General features: G+C 34.2%; 1 long non-coding RNA gene across 1 annotated transcript; it reads left to right on the forward strand.

The window, feature by feature from the left end:
• Positions 1-2422: 2422 nt before the first annotated feature.
• LOC137092395 (uncharacterized) lies at positions 2423-5431 on the forward strand. Its single transcript, XR_010908269.1, has 2 exons — positions 2423-2989; positions 3760-5431. It is a non-coding gene; the product is annotated as an uncharacterized lncRNA (long non-coding RNA).
• Positions 5432-7914: the final 2483 nt, after the last annotated feature.

A 7914-nucleotide genomic window follows, 5' to 3' on the forward strand; every position in this document is an offset into this window, starting at 1 on the left:
TGCTGTCTATACCTTAAAGAGAAATTATTAAAGGGGGGGTGAAACACTCAGTTTCAGTCAATCTCATGTCAATCTTGAGTACCTATAGAGTAGTATTGCATCCTTCATATCTCCGAAAAGTCTTTAGTTTTATCATATTTATAAAAGAAATATAGGCTGTACCGAGTCTTTCCGGAAAAAACCGAGCGCCTGGAGGCGTATCGTGTGGGCGGAGCTAAAGAATGACGAGCGCAAAGCGGTGACGTCCTCAAGCGTGGAGAAACCCATCTATCTCAGCTAATACAGATAATGATCCACAATCAAATCTGAGGGAGAAATAAATTGAACAGGAGAAACGGCAACAGCAGGACGTCCGTCTCTGTGGTATGTAAGTTACTGTATTTAATGGCCTCTCCACATTTGTGTGTGTTTACTCGCATTGTATGAGGACATGATTCGGTTTATGGACTATTGTATGCGACTAGACCTTAGAAGTAGCAAGCATACTGTAACGTTATACACAGAACAACAATGGAGTAACCGTTAGCGCATTTGAATGACGAAGCACGCGATCGTGTCGTTTACTGATGTTTACTCATGCGACGGTAGCCAATAGCAGAGACATTTGAAGCAGTTTAAGTTAACTCACCGTCGAAGCTTTATCGCTGGGACCGCTCCGTCAGAAACACACTTCTTTGGTATGATTTGGTAAAGTCCTGTGACAGCAGTGGCGTGTAAATCCATTTTGAGACGCAACTGAAACGATGTTGTCAAGCTTCCCGTCATTTCTGCATTCAAATCGGTTCAAATGCAGCGCTGCCTTCCCGGAATGCTGTGCTGAAGAGTTGAAGTCGCTCGACGTCACCCATAGGAATAAAGTGGAGCGCGGCGCCGTTCACGGACGACTGGATCTGCAGCTGAGAGACTGTTTACAGCGTGCTCTAGTCACGCGCGCGCGCACCCTACCGGGAGAAGAGCCCGTACGGCCCATACAAGGACCTTCCGCTCTTATTAACGTCAAATAGACCCATACTCGAAAAAAACTCGCCGAAACTTGTGAGAAACCGGAAGGAGTATTTTTGACACAGAAATACTCCATCAAACGTCCAACATTAGTTTTTGAAACTTTGTCTATGTTTAGGATGGGAATCCAAGTCTTTAACAGTGTAAAAAGCTCAGTATGCATGAAACAGCATTTCACCCCCCCTTTAAGGTATAATGGCCCTAAACTGGCTTCATATTCTTTGAGACAGATATCATTTCTTATTTATGTCTTCTGATTGTGAGGTGAAATATGACCTGGACATGACCTTGACATGCTTCATCATATATATCCTATATGTTGTAAGGTAAAAGTGGCTATCTCTTTACCAAAGCATCACTTTAATGGAATATAAGATACACATAAGATACCATATGACAGCTCTCAATATGACAGCCTTCAAATTCCGAGAAATCCTGGACACAGTTCAGCTCAAGTTCATCTTCTGACAAGTACTCAAATAATGACACAGCCTCTATAATTTATATAATCTTTCAATGAAAGTGTGAAATCGTGCCCTTGAAATGTTTTACTTGAATCTCTCCCTGTGCATTGTGCGGCACAACAGCCTGATTCATGTTGATGACCCGACACATCACAAATGAGACTGAGACAAAAGACTTGGATGGTGACCAGAGAATCAATGCCAGAGCTGCGGTCTTGGGAATTGTACCAAACCAGGCTTGTGTTTGTTTGTTTTCTAACTCTGTTCCAGTTTCATGAGCCCATAGATGCCCATATGGAAAAGTCTTGCTAAAAACATATGTGATTCTTATATGTTCCAACAGAAAACTATAAGGATCATATATGCTGCAAAAACCACATATACAAATTGTACAATATTCATGTATTTTCAATCATATATGTCCTACACTGTAAAAAAAAAAAAATATGCTGGATTGTGTTAAATACAACCCCTGCAAATCAGTGAGATTTTACTTTAGTAAATTAATTAGCAAGTAAAACGAATAAAAATGGGTAACCCTAATGCAAAGAAAATATTTCCTTATATATGTGAATGATAAATATATTAAATTATTTAACTGCATATTAAAAATATACAGGATAAATATATTACAATATTTTATAATACATGAGGAACTGCTGCTTTCAATTAGAAAAATATGTGACAATATATTTACTTATATATCATAATGTATGTCATTTTATTTGATGTGCATGTGCTGATATACCCAAAAATATATTGAACAAATGAATATATATATTACAAAATAAAAGGAACTGTAGTCCGTTACAGTTACTGAGAAAGTGCTATTATATTACAGTTACTTATGAAAATGTTAACAATTACAAAGGGTTATATATATATATATATATATATATATATATATATATATATATTTAACCTCCTTTAAATCAGAAGTAAAGCATGATGGGAAGTAGAAATGTGTTGTAACTCATTCTGTAAAAGTGTTTATGTGTGTACATGCATTCACATTAATATGGGAAATTCACAGTAAGGCTACACAATAAAGGATACAACTTAATGGATATTACATGTAATACTATTTATATCTTAATTACTAAATATTGTATGTGTTAAAATATAGCCATATTTTATAAATATAGTCAATATGCATACATTGCAGTAGCTATATTAAAAAAGGCTTTAGTTTATCTTTCCTTTATTCCTTTATATTTCCTTTAATATAGGCTATTTTGCATATAATTGCAGCATATTCCCATATATTTGTTTCGTAATGTTCTACCCATACAAACTATTTGTTAACAGCAATATCAGCAATATTTAAAAAATAATAATTAAACACTCACTCTAAGCGTTAGGCTTAGACGATGAAGATTTCTGTAACAAAAATAGCCTTAGTTCTTTCATCGCAAACTGCGCATGCGTCAACGCGCCGCGGCCAGGAGGAAATCAATCGCGGGTTCTTGTTGTCTTCGTGATATGATTGCCTCCCAGCGGGACCGCGAGGTGTCGAGCTCCAGGTAAGATTTGTGTTTGTCATGTCGTTCTCAATGCAAATGTTAACTTATTTAATGGCAAGATTTGCTAAAAGATTTGTAAATTGTTCGTTTCTGTTATCATGTCGGTGCCACAGCCTTAGTGTTAGGTAACGTACAGGTAACGTTAAGCCTAATTATGCTGCGCGCACGTGCAAAAACAAGTGAAAAATGCTTATATTTGTATTAAAGTTATTAAACTATATGATTGGTCTCATCATTTGTTAGTCCCTTTGAATAAAAACGTCTGCTAAATGATCAAATGTCAAAAACAACTATTCTAGTTGTTTAACTATGTCATTTGGTAACTAAGTTGAACCCTAAAGCTCATGGTTTGCATAGATAACGTTATACAACGATTGTGTGACACAGTGAAAGCTGTGTGACACTGACAAAAAGCAAAAGTTAGAATAAATGTAATGTGATTTGTTTACCGGTATGTTCCTTTTGTGATCATTAATAGTCTATTTTGTGCCAATTCACTTTAAAAGAGTTAATGTTTTAGTGAACTTGAGTTTGCAAATTGCTCTAATGTAGTTAAAATATAGCTAAAATATAAACTTCTATCATTTGCATTCATGTAACTGCAACATATATGAATCTAAATGATGTACAATATTACAATTTTGTAATAGAAAGTAAGTAACTGTATAAGAATATATTGTTATACTGAAAAAAACATTATAATGAAACGTGTTTCTAATATTCCTGTATGTAAATGGGGTGGTCAAGAAGATTTTCTTTTTCTTCCACAGAAAGATCTTCATGAAAACATTTGAAGACCACGCAAGAAGAACAGGTTCAGCCGCAGACTGTTTCATCCCATGAGGACTGGTTCAGTTCTGAAGCGGAAGTGTTGAAGAAGTTTATGTACTCTGAGTTGTAAGACTTGAACTAATGTTAACAAATGAGACTTTATTGTAATGTATTAACTAACATGAACTAACAATGAGCAATACATTATTACAGTATTTCTTAAACTTTGTCAATTTTTAACGTTTAGTTCACCCAAAAATGTATGTTGTTAAAATGACCCTCATGTCGTTCCAAACCCACAAGATGTTCATTTATTTTCAGAACACAACAAATAAAGCTTTAATATGTGTACTATAATTACTATGTGAAATAAGTTAATATAGTAATTGATATAGATATCCATATTTATAACCTTATTGACTAAAATAACCAGCTCATGGCAGACGACTTGCGACCAGAGAGTGACCTGAGTGATGCGATGTAGGAGTAGCGTAAGCTTCGACGTCTCTCTGGGCAACAAAATCAAGCGCTTCTCATTTATCGAATCCTCTTTAAATTCAAATTCATGACCAGTGTTTTGTTTTCCTCTATTCTCTGCATATCCGCATTCATCAATACATCATGCTTCAGGTCAGAGGTCACTCTTTTGGCGTAAGTAGACCCGCACAGTTGACTGCCAGAAGATAGATATTTTAGTCTAAAGTCAAAAATATGGATATTTTTTTAATAAAAAATGCATAGCTTCTCTTCAAAAGACCTTTATTAAATGATTTTTTTAAATGTCCTGATAATTTACTCAACCCTATGTCATCCAAGATGTTCATGTCTTTCTTTCTTCAGTCGAAAAGAAATTCAGCTTTTCGAAGAAAATATTCCAGGATTTTTCATCATGTAATGGTTTTTAGTTGCAACCAAAATACTGAAGGTCCAAATCAATGCAGTTCCACCTTTGTGTTTACAAAGCGCTCATGTGAAGACTAATACAAATGCCCTCTAGCAAAAAAAAAAAAAAAAGATAAAACAACGATATTGGAGGATTTTGAAGTTGAAAATTTAGTGTTTTTGCTAAAGGGCGTTTATTAGTCTTCACATGAGCACTCTGTAAACACGAGGGCGGGACTTCTGCCTACGTCTATGTGACCATTTACACGTGATTACGTCATCCTTGGCACCTCGCAGAGCTGAGCAAGTTGAACAATTAAGGTTGAAATGTATATTCATTTTTTTAAATGACTGATTGTTTGACTAGATAAGACCCTATTCCTCATCTGGGATCACGCAGAGGCTATGAAGCCCTTTGAAACGGCGTTGATTTGGACCTTCAACATTTTGGTTGCAACTGAAAGCATTATATGATGAACAATCCTGGAATGTTTTCTTCAAGAAACTGAATTTCTTTTCCACTGAATAAATAAAGACATGAACATCTTGGATGAGATGGGGGTGAGTAAATTATCAGTCAATTTTTATTTTGGGGTGAACTAATCCATTCATTATCTTTGATTGATGGCCATGTCACTGTGTTCAATGTATTTTGTTGTTGTTTTTTGGGTTTTGTTTTTTTCCTGAGCAAAGTTCAGTTTGCTATCAAGTTGGAATTGTAAATTCCTCATGTGGAGTATAATTTTATTATTTCATTTTGTGTTGAAATAAAAGTGTTTCCATCACAAATTTGTGTATGTCATTGATTGAAATCATATATGGTTAGTATATGAGATGTTGTAATATTGACTGAAATCATGTATGATTATTATATGTAGTTTATATGTATATTATATAAACTTGAAGAGCTAACACCATTTCCCTATTAAAAAAATATGAAATCTGTATAAAAAGCATATAAACAAATGACACAAAATATAAATAAATCCTATATGACTTTAATATGACTAGCATATGATTCAGTATAAGAACTTTATATGATTTGTATATGAATATCATGTATTTTCTACTAATACCATATACCATTGCATACGTTTTACATGTAAAATTCATATAAGATTTTTGCAGTATTCATACATGACCCAAAAGTTTTCTGTGTGCTTTTTAGTATGAAATGGGCCATAAACGGTCTGATTTTGTGTATGACATATATGGGACTTACATTACACATATAAGATAATTCTGACTGATTTAAGTAAGGAACATATATGGTCGCTATATATGAAACATATAGGTTTTTTTCATATGGGTGTTTACATGAACAATAAGCTTGACGTAATACAAAAAGTGATATCCAGTCCTATTGGACGATGCATTAATGAATGTAGATTTGATTGGGGTTTGTTTGGTAAATTACTTTGAGCATAGTGGATTTAAAAATAATAATTAATAGTAAGAGGATCTTCTTTAGAGTAAGAGCTCATTTCAGTATTACGTCTGTCTCAGATGTTTCTCCTAGTGAAATAAAAATGGACAAAAATATAATAATCTGTGAAGACAAGCCTTTATATCTTAGTATCTAAGTTTTCCTTATCATGATTAATTTATCTGATTTTAGAGATGCTTACATATTAATGGAAAACTAGAAAAAGATACTAAGAATATGTGGTTGTTGTTTTTAGGTGTGTAACGATATATTGTTACATTTTATTTTGTGATATAAAATGTGACGATATGTATCATTGGAAACGATATGATTCGTCATATAGAGTTGTATTATCCAGCTCAACTTGCTGTAGTAGGCCTATTTATAAGGTATAATTCACCCAAACACAAATTTACAAATATACCACACATGTAAACTCTGTCATTCTACTCAACAATATGTCATTTTTAGTTTAACTTCCAAACACAAATTAAGGTAACCTTTATGAAATCTGAGGGATTCTGACCCACCATTAACCCGGTAATGAGTACCGGTGGTAAATTATAAAAGACTGCAGTATCAATGAGCTCTGATGCTATCGGCTCTGCTGGAGAAATGAAGAAAATGCACATGCAATTTATAATTGCTTTATAGACGTTATATTGCAAATTATATATTGTCAGTTATTTCTGTAAGCAATAATATTAAAGGTGCACTATGCAACTTTCCATCCGCTAGAGGGCGCCTATTCATAAAGGCTTAGTTTGATGACACCTAGTTTGAGCGCAGCATCTTGGGAGATTTAAGTGTGTTTAAAATGATGTTATGACTACTCGGTGTGTTCGCTTGGTGGCTGCTGTGACACTTGTTCACACTGCTAAGAGTAAAGCGTTTCTGCAGAATAAAACAGGAAACCGAGGGTAATGACTCAATTGACAGGCGATTCCCTCAGACCTTAGTTAAAATAGAAATTTTCTCACAATTTATAAATAGATGGAAACATTTGGGATATTGTAAGTACTCAACAGAACAAAATATATAACACTGGCCTAGTGTTTTTTTATATATATATTACCGCACCTTTAAACCATGTGTTAGATTTTTGCTATTTGCAAACCAGAACAGATAGAAAGAGCGATCTCTCACGTGGAGTTCGCTATTGCACACACAGCACGACAGTCCCTGATTAATAAGCAACGATGGCCAACAAACGTTTAGTCTGATTACAATTCAGGACTTTGATATTGATCTAACTGTATTTTAAAATTTTTGGTTGCCAGGAATTATACATAATATACACAGTCTTGCACAACGTCCTTCCCTTCACAGCTCTTAGCACTGGTTCCCCTAAACCCCAAACTTAACGTCAGAATCAGCACAATCTGTGATTATTGTAAAATGCAGTCTTTATAACTACACTGTGGAACGTTTCATAAAAATAGGTAGAGCTATTAAAAGCAAAATAACATGTGCAAGAGACGCTGTTTACAACTTCAAGGTGGCTTAAACTTGCAAATGATGGTACTTTAGGCTTCTTGTGAGAAGGGCTAGACCATTAAATCTGCTTAAGGGGATTCACTTAAACACAGTTTATGTCTTGAATGGGCATTAAAAGTTATAAATATTATGTATATTATTAGACCTGCATTCGGTCTGAAAGGGGCAGTGTCTAATAAACCGTGACAAATGTGATTTAATGTGAATTAAACAACAAAAGGCAGAGAAAAAGATACTCAATAAATAGATATTTTACATTTTCAGATTATACAAAGCAATGTTAACTATGTTCTTAATTTTTATTTTTACTATAAATAAATAACAAAAAGAACCGATAAGAATACCGGCA

The sequence above is a fragment of the Pseudorasbora parva genome, chromosome 11 (assembly GCF_024679245.1).
Source record: "Pseudorasbora parva isolate DD20220531a chromosome 11, ASM2467924v1, whole genome shotgun sequence".
Taxonomy (NCBI): Eukaryota; Metazoa; Chordata; class Actinopteri; order Cypriniformes; family Gobionidae; genus Pseudorasbora; species Pseudorasbora parva.